The sequence below is a fragment of the Lonchura striata genome, chromosome 6, assembly GCF_050655825.1.
Source record: "Lonchura striata isolate lonStrDom1 chromosome 6, ASM5065582v1, whole genome shotgun sequence".
NCBI lineage: Eukaryota > Metazoa > Chordata > Aves > Passeriformes > Estrildidae > Lonchura > Lonchura striata.
Window position 1 is genome coordinate 31,001,025 of NC_140708.1, and position 14,169 is coordinate 31,015,193.

Below are 14,169 nucleotides of genomic sequence, written 5' to 3' on the forward strand. Positions count from 1 at the left end.
CAGCAGTTCATTAGTCTTGAATTGCCAGATTGACTTTGAGAGAAATGAAAGTTCCTCAGAAACCAGAGGGGCTCTGTAAGTAAAGCTGGCTGGTGTTGGCTGCCTGCTAGCAGGCTTCAAAACAGAAGCATAGTGTTGGATCCAGTTAGACAAATCAGTGGCTCAGGACACTTTAGTCAAGGGTTGGGAAAATGAGCACCCAGGTAGAAGAAAGGTTATGAGTTATGGCCATACCTGCTGTAATGGGATTTGAAAGACCATCTGTCAGCACATGAAAAATTTTGACATGGGCATGCAAAATTGATGTTTTCTTCTGAAGATCTGCCCATGTTCATACAGCAAGTTTGTAGCAGCAACAGAATTACAGTCTTGTTTTATTACAGCAGTTGGTTTGGGTTTTTTTTTAATACTCAGTGTATCTTTCCGTTAGCATCCAACATTACACTGATAATCCTTGAAAGCACCAGAGCATGAGTATCATATCTGCAGCTGGATCTATTTGCTAGGAAGCTCATTACACAGCGTGGAAAGAATTTTTGCTATCTCATTTTGAATCATTGATAACAATATCACAAGTGAAGGGAATGTATTGTTCATCCATGAGATGGGAGGGAACCATTCTCACAGTCCCAGCACATTGCTGTCCCAAGCAGCTGCTTGCAAGGCAGAGAGGCAACATCTGAGTTACCCATTTTGCAAACCAGGAGTAGTTTTACCTAAGCGTGGGGGGCACAACACTGGTGCAAGGGACAGAAGGTGTATCACAAAACAGGTCCCTCCAGTGATACAAAGCACTTGTATCGTTGAGCTGAGCTCCAGAGCACAGCACAGAGAATATTAAAGGAACCTGAGAGCTGGCCCCTAGCAGCAGCAGCAGCTCCAGCAGCTGGAGTGCTCCATCCAAGGAAGGGTATCTATCAGTCAGATGCTCAGAAATCCCAGCTGACTCACGGCCCCATTTCTTGGCTGCCTGCTGGCCTCTTTACACCTCTGCTGTTGGAAAAGGAAGCGGAACAGCCGGTTCTCATGTATACGTTCAACAGCTTTGAAAAGCCCCCCGTTGTACAAAAACTCAGCAGAGCTGCGAGGTCTGGAGCTGGTTTCCTATCTGAAAGCCAGGCAGGATGCCTGATCTGTAGCTGCAGTTCAGCTTGACAGAGGGCCAACTCCAACACCGCTGTTCTCATCTGCTTCAGTGTCAGCTGAATGCTTGTGTGCCATTTTCCCATCCAGCATCATACAAGCCTAAACCAAAGACTAAAGTACCCCCAGCTTTCTATAGAGTGGTGGCATGAATTACTGTCTTGTTCAGTGCCATTTTCTGTCACCCAACAGACACTGGGATCCAAATCAGGGCCCCAGTTCAGCAGCTACTCAGTGACTTGTCCCATTCCAGCCTCCCTTACCCTAGTTAGACACATGCTTAAAGAACTCACTACAGCCATGCTTAAGCCCTGAGAAAAAAAGAATCCTAGCAGAAGGGCAGAGAACCAGCTCAATCAACCACTCACAGTGAGATGTGTTCAAGCCAACTAGTGGGTAATCCTGTGTCTACGTACCAAAAATACACAAGATAACTCACTGTCCTGCTTGGCAGAAGAGTGATATTGCCTCTTGGGGAACAAGTCTTCCTGTTCAAAGATTATCCTTGCAGAACAAATAATCAAACCAAACTAATGAATTTATATATATATATATACAGACATATATAGTTCACAGATTCATATGACATGTTGCAAATGCTTATGTCAGCCCATCTGATGGGGTAGACACCAATGGGGAAGTTGTAACTACATGGAAAGAATGGGAATTTTCTGGTGAGCCTCAGCATGGCAGAGACTGTTCTCAGAGGTCGTAAAAGACTCCTGCAGCCTGCTAATTATACACTAGCCAAATCTTATTACAAACAAGTAATAAGTATAGGCACGTTCGTTGGTTTTGCTAATGACATTAATGTCCTTTTTGATGATTTGCAGAGCTCCAGGAGGCCAGAGACTCAATTTGTACTGATGTATCTCTCACTCTGATGAAGTCTAGGAAACTCTGGATGTTTGATAGTTTTTCACCATCTATCTTTAGACAATCCAAGATCTGTTTTCTGCACAGTAGTTTGAGCTGCTTCATCTGCTGTATAACAGACACATTCAGAACTCTAATTAGATAGTGAATCTGTGTATTATTTTCTGGTATGTAAGTGATGGTATGTATAATTACACATTCTTCTTAAAGGGAATTTGTGCTTTTACTTCTCCACAGTTTCCTTATCTCCCTCAGCTGTGACACTGAAGTCTGCTCTGTAGATTCACTTATGTTTCCCCTGTGGAGTCCCAGAGAGTTCAGATATCCCAGTTAAAACCACAGGCTTTGCAATTTAGGGTAAATCATCACAGGTTAAGAGACAGATTTGGAACTGGTTAGTACACATTCTGAAGAATTAGCAGGATTTGCTGAGCAAAGAGAAGCAAAGGTTTTGTTCTTTTCTCTCTATCCACATACTTCTGTGACTGATTTGTTTTGAGTTTTCTTTTCTCTCTATCCACATACTTCTGTGACTGATTTGTTTTGAGTTTCCAGTGTCTGTTTGCACAGACCTGATCATCGGTCCCACTGCCCTTCTCCACTTCCTGTCTGAGAACAAATGGAGACAGTCAGCAGCAGCAATCTCACATCCTTTTGTATGAAAAGCACTGAACACAATTTGTCCCACCAGGGAAATCCGTGCTTTAAGTATGTGAGTAATCCACTGACTTCATAGGAATATCTCAGGATGGTTTTTTTCAGCCTGCTCCGATGGATGCAGTGACACAAGGACACTGCCCTGAGCACACTCTGGCATGTGCAGGCGGGTGCCAGGAGCTCTCTGTAGGCACTGCTGGCCCATGCTGCAATTTGGGGAACCCTGCTGTGCTGGGGCAGCAAGCTCCTGCCCCCAGCTTTCGATCCAGCCATTCCTAGCATTACACATCCCTGGGAATACACTCAGAAACTACAGATGAAGTCATTCCCAAGAGTCTGCTTAGGTATTTGGGGCCCTTTACACTGAGAGGAGCTAAAATCTTATATTCTATGAATGGTTTTTAAAGGGAAAGTGGAAGTCTTTTTCTAGCATATTAGCTGTTTGCTAATCTTGAATTGGTAAATTATTAACTCCTCTACAATTTGTTTACCCTTATTGTTAGATGCTGCACTAATGCACATTCTTCCATCTTACTTACTTCCTAAGGAGCTTTGGCAGTGTCAGTTACTTATCAAAATCCAAAATAAAACATTATTCATTAATTAATATTGTTTATGCATATTAACAAATCTGAGGCTGATTTCAGTGCCATGCTGTCCTTTCAAGTGATCCATCAAATATGAAAAGCAACAGTTTGCCCAAACAGCTCTGAATTTGACTTGATGTCTAAACTTTGAAACATTTGTCCAGGAAATTACACCACACACCCCTCTGTGGGTCCTGAGATAGCACAAAAAGCACAGCCTGCAAAGATACCTCACCACTGAGGATAGGGGATGACTCTATCTTTGTCCTATATTCAATTTGTCTTGGGGTAATGAAAAGAAAGCGGAACTCCAGAGTAGTCACACAGAACCTTTTTCAGACTCACTGAGTAAACATGCACATCTACCAGCCCATGACCTTATGCTCTCATACTTCCATGCTCCTCTCCCCCAGGCTGTTGCCCTGGGCTTCCCAGCTGGTGTGTGTCTGGTGACAGCTCACCCACGTCAGAGATGGCACTTGAGGTTCAAGTCGCCGTCAATGTGCTGACAAAGAATCCCTACCTTGTTGTTCAACCAACACAAACCTTGTGCCTGAGTGTAAATGGTGCTGAGCCAATAAACGTGGGTTTCTTGATGCAAAGGGATGTGCTGTGCTCCAAATGCATCATCAGAATCACAGATTAGCGATGTCTTTTTAAAAATGTGCTCTGAACATGAGTTTTTCCTTCCAAAAATAACTTTTATTTTGTTCATATTAGAAGAGCAGGATGTTCTTTCCTGTCCTGAAGGGATAAGGAGGAAATGAGAACTATGGGGTTCTTATATGGTATGAACTACTATTCTTCTGGACTAGTGCTGTGAATCTTGATTTTTTTTTTCTCCCCAGGCTTAGCATTTTATTCTCCATGGACCTCGTTTTGCATTCATTCATGCTGATGTTACTCCAGTGAACCTCTCTTTGATATCAAAGGCATTCCTCCATTCCTCCATGCTTACAACCTCTCTCATCCTAAGGCAACAGACATTAGGAGGGAGGCAACCTACTGAAGAGAGTGCATGCTAAAAGTCTCAATTCCCTTTTTGAATGAGATAAAGCCAGTTGAGAGACATGAGTGGGGGCAGAAAGCATCCTTTCCTGTACTCTGTGTTCAAGGAAAGAGACAGCAGTTTGGAGGAAATGTGAACGTAATGGACTGTACATTTGTATCCCATTGTACCGAGGTCTGACAGGAAACACTTGAGGCTTGATTCAGGAAAAAGTAAATCGTATCCCTTTATAACACTCTCATAACCCTGGTTATCCTGCAGTATTTGACTACATCCCTGCCTTTAATGTATATATTCTCACAGCTCTCTCCAGAAGACCAGAAGGAAATCTGGTCACTGGGGAGCAGGGGAGGCATGGGAAGAGACTTTACAATATTTTCCATCCGATGGCTCTCCTGAGTGACAGCAAAAGGCCAGCAGCTCTTCACTTTTAAACCAAAGGGACTCCTGAGTAGCTGCCATTATTGACTGCCACTATAAGCAGTTCCTTACATGAAGAAAGCTGCAAATACCAAACCTTGGGTAATTTCTGAGCAGCCTCTGCCAAGCTCATGAGAGTTGTTTGTTGCCACTGGCTTTCACTGTAATGTGTAGATGGTTGCAGTGAGTTCTCACCACATGTGTAGGGCCAAAGACTCCTCAGCAGGCACTGCAGAATCCCTTGGTTAGAGGCTCACCCTGCAGCAACATGGAAAAGGTTCCAGCTCAGCATTTAGTAGCTTTGTTCCTCAGGCAGCTCACTGGGCTCTGTGGGATCTGTGCTGGTCACTGGAAATGCCTTTAACTGCTCCCAAGGGAGCCTCCCTTGGGAGTGACCGGGGTCAGGGAGCTGTTACAGCCCTTTGTCTGTGGGGAACGTGCAGTACCACCAGTGTTTGGCATTTTGCTGTACAGCTCACAAAGCTGCAAAGATTGCAAAAGAAACCAACCCCCCACACGTGACCCAGAAGAGATGGATTGAGGACATAATGTCCTTGATTGAAAAGGGAGGCACCCAGGAAACCTTGTGGTATATTTATATATTTTTTTAACTAGAGCTAAAGTAATTTGGCATGTGTGTCCTCTGAGCTGCTTCCTAAACCACAGCTGTATGAGGAATTATCTAGCTCTTAGCTGAAGTAACTTCTCAAAAAAACCCCAAACATGTAGGTCATTAAAGTGCTAATAAAAAAAGAAGTTGATGAATCTCTGAGCAGTGTTCTGATTATCTCTCTGTGGGGAATGAAGAACTCATTAACATGAGCTCCATGCCACTCCCTCGTCCTTTCTCTGATTTTGGCATAAAGCAAGGAAACAAATGTTTGTGGTTTGGCCAAGTTTCTAATGAGTAGCTCAGCTAGGTCCACTGATTAGACACGTGGCTTTATGGAGGGTGAAAAGACTGCCCTACCATGTAAGTGGCAAAGAGCAGCAAAGCATTTCTGCCACACTGGGTTCCCGAAAAGCAAACACTTTACTTCTTGTGTGGATTTTTTAAAATGTATTTAGCAAGAAATGTACACAGGGTTTCCTTGATGTGGCCAACAGAGAGAAACAGTGTGAGGTCCAGAGAGAGTAATGAAGGCTGGTGTATATCTGAGGGGTCACTCTCCAAAAATTGTTGTTGCAGCTTGCTGTGTGTTTTGTTTCACTTGTTAAGGGGGGTTTTAATGCTAAGATACAGTCCAACCCCAAAAGAACAGTCCTGCCTATCATCTTTCCTCCCTGCTCCAGATGTTACCTGTCCCACTCCACTGAAGGATGTCTGCAGAGGCCTCCATTTGCTGCATCACCTGCAGGAGCTGCAGCACAGAGATCTGCCACACCACTGGCTCTCCAGAAGCACCTGGCAGCTATTTTGAAGGAGGGAACAAAAGCTCCAGAAGTAATGGGAGAAGTCACTTCCATGGAGGAAAGTTTCTCCTTGATCAAGCTTGTAATCCATTTATAGCCTGAATCATCAGTACTTGTCAGCTTCATAATCCTTCCAAGACTAAAGTAGAACTCATCTACATGCCCAGGAGAAGAAAACTTACCCTACAATAAACCTGAAAGGCATCTGCTGGGATAAGCAACTGCTGCCTCTGAAATTCAAATATCAGGGTGTGTGATCAATGTCACGCAGCACCTTAGCACTCCTGAGACATCAAGTCTGTCCCCTGCTGCTGCAGATAATGCATTGTATAATAACTTTAATAAACTACAACTCAAAAGCGGTGAGATTTTCCATTCCAAATACACCCCTTGGAAAAGGCAGTATTTGATTGCTCTAATGGCTAACAAGTCAGCTGAAATTTGTGTGTGTGGCCAGCTCCTATTCAATCACTCATGTGCCAGCATCCTCTCTATAAGCAGTTGTCTGGGCCAGAGTTTAGAATTCAAAGCTAATCCCAATCCACCAATTTCATTCCAATATCACCCTCACTTTCAAAACCACACCTAAAGTTTGTCATTTCTTGGCCTCTTCAGGTTCAAAGTTTATTAAAACATGATACAGCTGTAAATTTTTTCCAAAAGGAAATAAAAATGAGGGGATGAATATAGATGGAACAACCCTACTAATTCCATGAGTGTTAAACTGAATTAATAGGCAAATTGGAGAAAGCCAATTGCTCCAACCTTCACAGCACACTCTGCACGTAGTTATATATTCTTCCTGTGCCCAAGGTAAGTTTTAATTTCCAACAGCCACCAGAGAGTAAAAAGTCCTGTATTAAATAACAGATGCTGTGCCACCTCATCCCCTTATTAGTGGCCAGTACCTGCAGGTTCCCGTGGCGCTGGTGTGGTCAGGTGGAGCCTGAGCTGGGTACACATTTGCAAATATAAAACGTGTTCTGCACCCTCTCTTCAAATCAAACACCCCACGGCTGGACAGTTTGGTGCCTCGGGCACTTTTTTCTCCAAGGACCTCTCTAGCTCCCAAAGGCCCTTGCACACTCTTCTGTGATGGTCCTGTAGCTCCTACACTGATGTGGTGGCAGCAGCCAGCTGGGCTGGAGTCTCTCTGGTGACTCCATCAGAAGAGGGTCCTGGCACACAGCATCTTCATCCTGCCCTGCTCCAGCCCTTCCCCATGACCACAGTCCTCGAGGAGCTCTTTAAAAGTGAGCAGTACCCAGAATTAAAAGGTTTTGTCCCCTGAACTTGCATGGAGTTCATTAATGTGTAATTTTACACCTGTAAGCAGCAGTGCTGATTTCAAAGGGACTTAAGACTTTCAAGCATATTTTACAAAGTTTCTACTTGATCCTTCTAATTCACTCCTTGGCTGGATAAGGAGAACTTGTTGAACTTGAGGACTTCTGTGTCTTAAAAATAATTTAAAATATAATTAAAATACAGAAGGGGTTTTGTTTGTTCTGGTTTGGGGTGTTTTGGTTTTTGGTAGGTTTTTTTTTTTTTTAGTTTTGTTTTTGTTTGGGGTTTTTTTGCATAAAAAGGAGAACTTATCACCCAGTGCTTCTTGTGGCTTCAAATGTCAGGTCAGAGCCGCTCAGATGTAACAAAACCAGCCCTGAAACCAAGAAACCAAGTAACTTTGGGTGGGGAACCAAGAACAGGGATGATTTCAGCCGCAAAGCGGAACAACTATAGAAAGCCAAGAAAACAAAAAACAGAGAAAAAAAAAAGAAAGAGAGAGAGAAAGAAAGAAAGGACAGCGTTTGCCAAGATGACTTTAGAATCTTGTGCAGCTTTTTTTAGCCAGGGCTGCTCTCGGCAAAAGAGCTTTCTCCTGAGCAGCACGAGCCATCTGGAGAAGCCGTCTGCCGCCTTTCAGCCCTAACAACTGTTCAAATTTCTCAAAATTTCACTTCCAACCCAGGGTTTTGTTGTTGTTGTTTGCTCAGGGGGCGTGGGTTCTTTACTCATTTTCCCCGCATACACCTCCCTGCGTCCCCTCGCCTCCCCAGCCGTGCTCTGGCCGCCGCGGAGTCCCTCTCCAGCGTCACGGCCCCCGGGATCGATGCTCCGGCCCCGCACTGCAGGTACAGCAGGGCGCGGGGCGGGGGACAACAATGGAGGGCAGGCGGGGCGGAGGACACCGGCGGTGCCGCCGCCCCTCGGCCAAGCTGGAAGCCGTGGAAGGGCGAGGGAAGGCGGCCGCCATCCCAACTCGGCCGAGGGGCGGCCGGGGAAGGGCGGCGGGCGCTGCCGGACCGCGATCCAGGGCGGGCGGGCGGCGCGGAGGCGGAGCCCAGGTGTCCCTTCCTGCCACATCGTGCGCCGCCCCTTTCCCCGCCCGCTCCGCGGTGGTGCTGGCGCTCCCGCCGCGGGCGCGGGGATGGACTGCAGCACAAAGGCGCGGGCCCGCTGAGGTAACGCTGCCCGGCTGCGGGCACGGCAGGGGCACGGCGGGGCAGCGGCGGTCTCCCTTCCCGCCGGACGGGGCCGCGGCCGCCCCGGAGCCGTGGTCGGGGAAGGGGGGGCGGCGGCGGCCGGAGGCCCCGGGCGCTCCGCGGCCGCCCCGGGGCTGCGGGGGGAGCGCGGGGCCGCGGCCGGCGGCGGGATGGGGCGGTGCGGGAGCACGGCGGGGCCGAGCGGGAACTTGGCCGCGGCTCTCCGCCGGGGGAGATGCTGCAGTGCTGCCGCTCCGCCTCGCCGCCGGGCTGAGGAGGAGGACGGGGCTTTAAATAATGCGCCTTCGCTCCGAAACTCCGCTAGTCAAATAAAACCTTGGGAGTGATTGTTGTAACTACGGGCTGGCCTTGCTCCGCCGCCAGGCTCCGGACTCCCTACGCGTCTCGGAAAACTTCTTAAAATCGGCATTATTTGGGGTTTTCATAGCGGCGCGCACTCCGCCCTCGCCGCGGGTCGCGGTGCGGAGAGCCCGGGGCTGCGCTTCCCGGCGCCGGCTCAGGATTCCGGGCACGGCGGCGCGGACCCACCGGCGTGACCAGCATCAGCCCAGCGCCGCTGCCGCGGCTGCCGGCTCCGGGCCACCCAGCCCCCTGCTCTGCTCGCAGTTTGCAATTATCTCCATTCTGTGCTTGTCTTAGGGAGGAGGAAATTCAAGACTGCTGCCTTGAACTTTAGGCTCCAGAAATGAGGATTTACGGTGGGCCTTTCGGGAGTTTGTTCCTCGGTGTTGGTCAGTTTTCATCTCGCATTAAAAAGCTTATTTAGGAATTCAGAGCGGAGTTATCAGTCAGTGTTCATTGCAGACTTCAGGGCAGGCGGTGTCTGCATGGCTGAACGATGGGATTTTGGCAGGGAAGCCTTGGAGTGGCTCTGTCAGGAGGGTAGAGCATGCCTCAAAAGCAAGAACGCGGTCGTGGACGTGGTTGCCTCTGTTTCTGTCTCAGCATCATTATGTTATCGGCAGGTTGAGCCTGAATCTGCTGGTTTTCATTCACATGTCCTGGACTCGTGTCTGGAGGGTAGTGATGTGATACCTAGTGGAGGGAAAATGTGTAGGCATGTGCCTCATCTGCGTAGTTCCACTATGTGGAGGAGTTAAGTTTAAAAAAACAAATAGATAAAATCAATGGCAATGAATATCTGGGCCAAAAAATGAATGGCCAAGGGTTATAAAAGCACGAATGTATGGAATTGCTGAATTGTGTGGGAGAAGTTGCTGCTTAAATGAGCTTTGGTAGCAAAGGAATGAAGCTGACAAACGTAACCTCAGCCTTTCAAAGAGTGCTTTGGTGTGCCTGGGGCAGCTTCAGGCTGTCTCACTTACCTTCTGGTCCAGTTGCTGATGGCTGGAGTGAAGCACAGGCGTGGCAGAAGCATGGCTGTGTGTGATCGGCTGGGAAGGGATGGTGGTGGCTTTTGGGGGGAGCTGTGCAAGACGGGGCAGGTTCTGCACGTATCTAATTTGACAGCAGTTCTGCTGTGAGTCTCCCTTTTGCCTCCCTGCCAGGGTTTGCCTCACACCAGGGAACTCTCAGGACTACCACCCAGTCACTTCAGCGGCCTTGCTGGCTGGAAACCGTGTGTGAGCAAATTGTACAAACCTCCTTGGTGGCATCCAGTACTTGCAGGGAAAGAAAGTGTCCACTCAGGGAACAGCATGAGCTCTTTGGCTGTTATCAGACAAGCTCCTCAATGCTGATTTGAGTAAGAAGTGCATGTATTTCTCAATGAAACAAAATGATAATTTTGTTATCATGTGTAACTAACAGAGTATACCAGTTTTAACTTTGGATGTTGTCACGTTACTGACAACTACCTTTACTGTTAGTTGCATTGTTTCTCAGAAGATATGGTTACTTGAGTTTAATTTTTGCTGGAAGAATATGAAGTCCCAGGCAGGAAGGAGTGGGCTGCTTAGGGGCTGAGTGTTTAATGATAGAGGTTAGTGCACAATGATGATGATGATTAAGCACGTCCTTAATTCCTGACCAATAGATGGAGCGCTGCTATGCTTTAGGATATCTGGGGATTTAATAGTCTCTTGGTTAAATCAGTCATTATCCTTGACTCCTGCCTGAGGATTGAGGCAGCTGACATTATTTAAGGGAAAGGTGATTTTAAGGTGGTGCTTTCAAGCTGTCATGTACCCCACAATCATCTAACCCAAAGAGAAGGTCCAGGTGGTGCCTCTGACACCCCGGGCTTTGCAGGGCGGTTGGACTGGAGCGATCTGGAGGAAGGAGGCAGTTTCACTGCCTTGGCCAGCAAGGTGTACTGCAGCCCTTGTGGTGACCCTTTCTGGTTATGAAATGAGCTGGTGGACAGGGCTGGCTGAGCCCAGCTGGGCTCAGCGTGGCTGTGCTGGAACGGTCCCTGTTGCATGTGATGTTAGAGGTGACATTGCATGCAGGGGTTGCCTGCTCTTGTTCAGCTCCACTTGTTAGAGGCCAAATGACCTGGCATAACTCTATTTGCTGTGAAAATCATGAGAAATTAACATGTAAGAGTGAAAATCGTGAGAAATTAACACGTAAGAGATGAGAAACGAAAACTGTTTTAAGAAAGGCCGGCATTAGTTTGTTTCCTTTTGTAGGGGAATGTTTTACGGATCAAGAACTGAACTGAAAGAAAGCAAAAGGCTGCTGGTTCTTCCCTCGTTAAAATCATGGTTGCCACTTAAAACTGCAGCACCGTCCTTGCTGTGCTGTGGATGGTGCTGGAATGATAACGCTTAAAAAAACCAATTTTAATTTAGGGGAATAACTTGCGTCACTTTGACATGGTGCATAAAATTGCCTTTTTGCTGGCGCTTTTTAAACTGGATATGAATTCTAGTTTCTTTAAAAAATGCCCTGTAACTTTAGCAGCCATAGTAACCTCTGGCTATTATTTACCTTGTAAATCAATTTTGCATTTTCATACTGCTGCTGCTTCAAAAACCAAGTTGGTCATTGTTTTGGTATTGACTTAGAAGAATGCAATCTATATTTTTTAATAGCATTGCTTCCCCTTTCATCACAGGCTTTTCTTCAAGCGATGTTTTGAAATGCCTGTTGCCATATGAGAAATGGTGGTGTGGCTTCTGGTAGGATTCTTGGGGGTTAGTTGTCTTTTGTGTAGTGTTTTTTGGCAGATGAAGATGAATAAAAACTACTTGACCCTTAGGGAACAAGCAGTAACTTACTCATTGTGTGTTAATATTAGTTATGTTTGCCCACAGAGTCTACTCTGCTTCTATACTAACTCTGAGTCACTTGACACGTGGGAAAACACTTTTGTTTCTTTTCTGTATTCACGATAACACATGCCATTGTACATCATCATAAATGGGATTTTGAGGTGTTTCATTTAAAGATATCCTAGCAAGTACATGGCTTTCTTGCAGATAATTTGTGATCCACATTATTAGTTAAGAGAAACAAATTTTAATTGGTTAGATAAGAAAGTGTGTTCGGTTATGGCATGCTCTTAGTCTGGGCTGGTGGCAGAGGGATGGCAGTTCAAAACTGTAGAGTAAACTGGAAAATGCTGACTACTGAAAGCTTGACATTTTCTACAGATTCGTTGAGAAGTTGGATAGTGGGAGAAGGCTTGAGAGCATCAGACCTCAGTGGGAGGGTGATGGCTCCTGGTGTTTTATTGCCCCCTGGATCTTTGCAGTCTGTGAATGTGATGTAGGTATCTGTTTATTTAGGACTCTGCGAGCATATTAAACATCGTTTGTGTCTTAGGGTAGTCATGTCAATTCCGCTTGACAAGGATGCAGTCAGCTGTTACCAAGTGCTAATTAGGGAAATATTCTAATAGCCTCATTCATTGTTCTCATCTCTTAAACTGTTGTGGTCTTGGCTAGGAAGAAACTCTTTTCTTGCCTTGCATCGTCTAGCGTGTTAAAACCCAAGTGCCATCAAGGCAGGAGGCAGTTTTCATGTGAGTCAGCGGGCTGAGGTGGAGACCCGTAAATCACAGGCTGGTGTGAGAGCTGGGGCTTGCTTTGTACCATTTCACCTTGTGTTTTCCTGACCCACAGCGGCTAACAGCTGGTAAATCCCTTCTCCCTTGTGCGCTTGGAATCTCCTGAAGTTACTTCTCCAGCTGAAGTACGTGGCAGTCCTGAGCAGCAGGGAGCTGACAGCATTTGCTGCTGTGCCCATTGTTGCTGCACAGGACCTGGTGGGGCTGGCAGCGCTTCAGCCAAGAGCTGAACTCGGCTGTGCTGCCCAAAGAGAATTCACTGACTGCTCTGGAAGTCTCTGCTTGTTGTCTTCCTCTGTACCTGTAATAACTGATCTCGAGCTTTTTTTTAATATTAATGCATATATTCAAGTGTTAAGTGATATGGGAGTTTTGTTGTTCTGTTTCTGTGTGACTTGTTTTTGTTGTAGAAAACAAGTATCCCTCTGCTGCTATTACACTAAACACAACCTGGGTTAGAGTCTGGGTGGACCTGCATGTTCTGTTTGCAAATGCACAGTAAATGTCACCTGCATGTGTTCCGATGGTAAATAGAGTGCAAAATAGGAAAGCCTACTTGATGAGTAAAGCTTGCATAACTATTCAATACCGTCAAAACAAGGAAGGAAAAATATAATTGTAAATATATATTATATTACCCCTAGTCTCTCCTACAAATGTAGACCAGCTTTTTTTTTTTTTTTTTTTTTTTAACCACTCTAGAAGTCTTGGCAGAATGCTGTGGGAGCAGTTTGGTACTGAGTTGCCTGTGTGATTCAAATAAATAGTTTCTAGAGCAATGTAAATTATAAATTGGCTGAGTTCAGAGAGATTGCTGGTATTAATGTAAGTCATTTCATATAATCCAGTATCCCAGTACTGTCTTAACAACCCATATGATGTTTTAGTCTTTTTGGATGTATATACAAAAAACCTCTGTATTTATAAAGAGCATCACTAAGGCCACAAAGTCAAGTGTTTGAAAGCTGGATAGTGCTTTCCAAAGAAAATATCCTCAATTTAAAAATTAAATTACAGCATTGGAAAGTACACTTAGGAGCTCTGATGTCAGAAAGAGAGAAGTGTTTTGGCTCAGATGCTTCAGATCTAGCAGACACTTAACAGAGGCAACCTTCAGCCTAACATGAAAAATTAGGTGAAACTGAAAATAGAATTTTGGAACGGAAGCAGTGGACAATACTAGGCAGCGCATCCAGCTCTGTCTCGAACTGAAAGTACTGACCTCATAAGTACCTTTGTTTTTTCCTGACTCAGATACACAGCCATTTTTAGGAGTGTTAATGAATTGTATAACAATTTCTCCAGGCTCCTGGTCAATGCTAAAACAGGGGTAAAACACAATTTTAGCAAGCTGCCTTTCAATATTATATAAATTATTGCTACACACCAGGCAACATATCATATTTGCTGTGTATCGTAAACCACCAAAACCTAACCTAAAATTTTGTTCTTGGAACATACAAACTGTATTTGAAGGTATACCCTGTGGCAAGTCAGATCAAGTGTTCTCAAATGATAGTTTTCAGCTGTGTTGACTACAGTTATTTGAAGGTGCTGAGATTTAGAGTATGAGAACTTGTA

At 45.7% G+C, this 14,169-nt stretch overlaps 1 protein-coding gene across 5 annotated transcripts in view; it reads left to right on the forward strand.

Moving 5' to 3' along the window:
* Positions 1-8,217: 8,217 nt before the first annotated feature.
* The window catches only part of ADD3 (adducin 3), a 92,352-nt gene continuing 86,400 nt past the window's right edge, over positions 8,218-14,169 (forward strand). For 4 of the 5 annotated variants that reach the window (XM_021536286.3, XM_021536289.4, XM_021536288.3 and 1 more), the window contains exon 1: positions 8,497-8,570. The gene's annotated coding sequence lies outside the window, so the exon portion shown is untranslated. Of the gene's footprint in view, positions 8,241-8,496; positions 8,571-14,169 lie in introns of those variants that run through there. The other variant, XM_085582760.1, reaches the window with a different exon arrangement.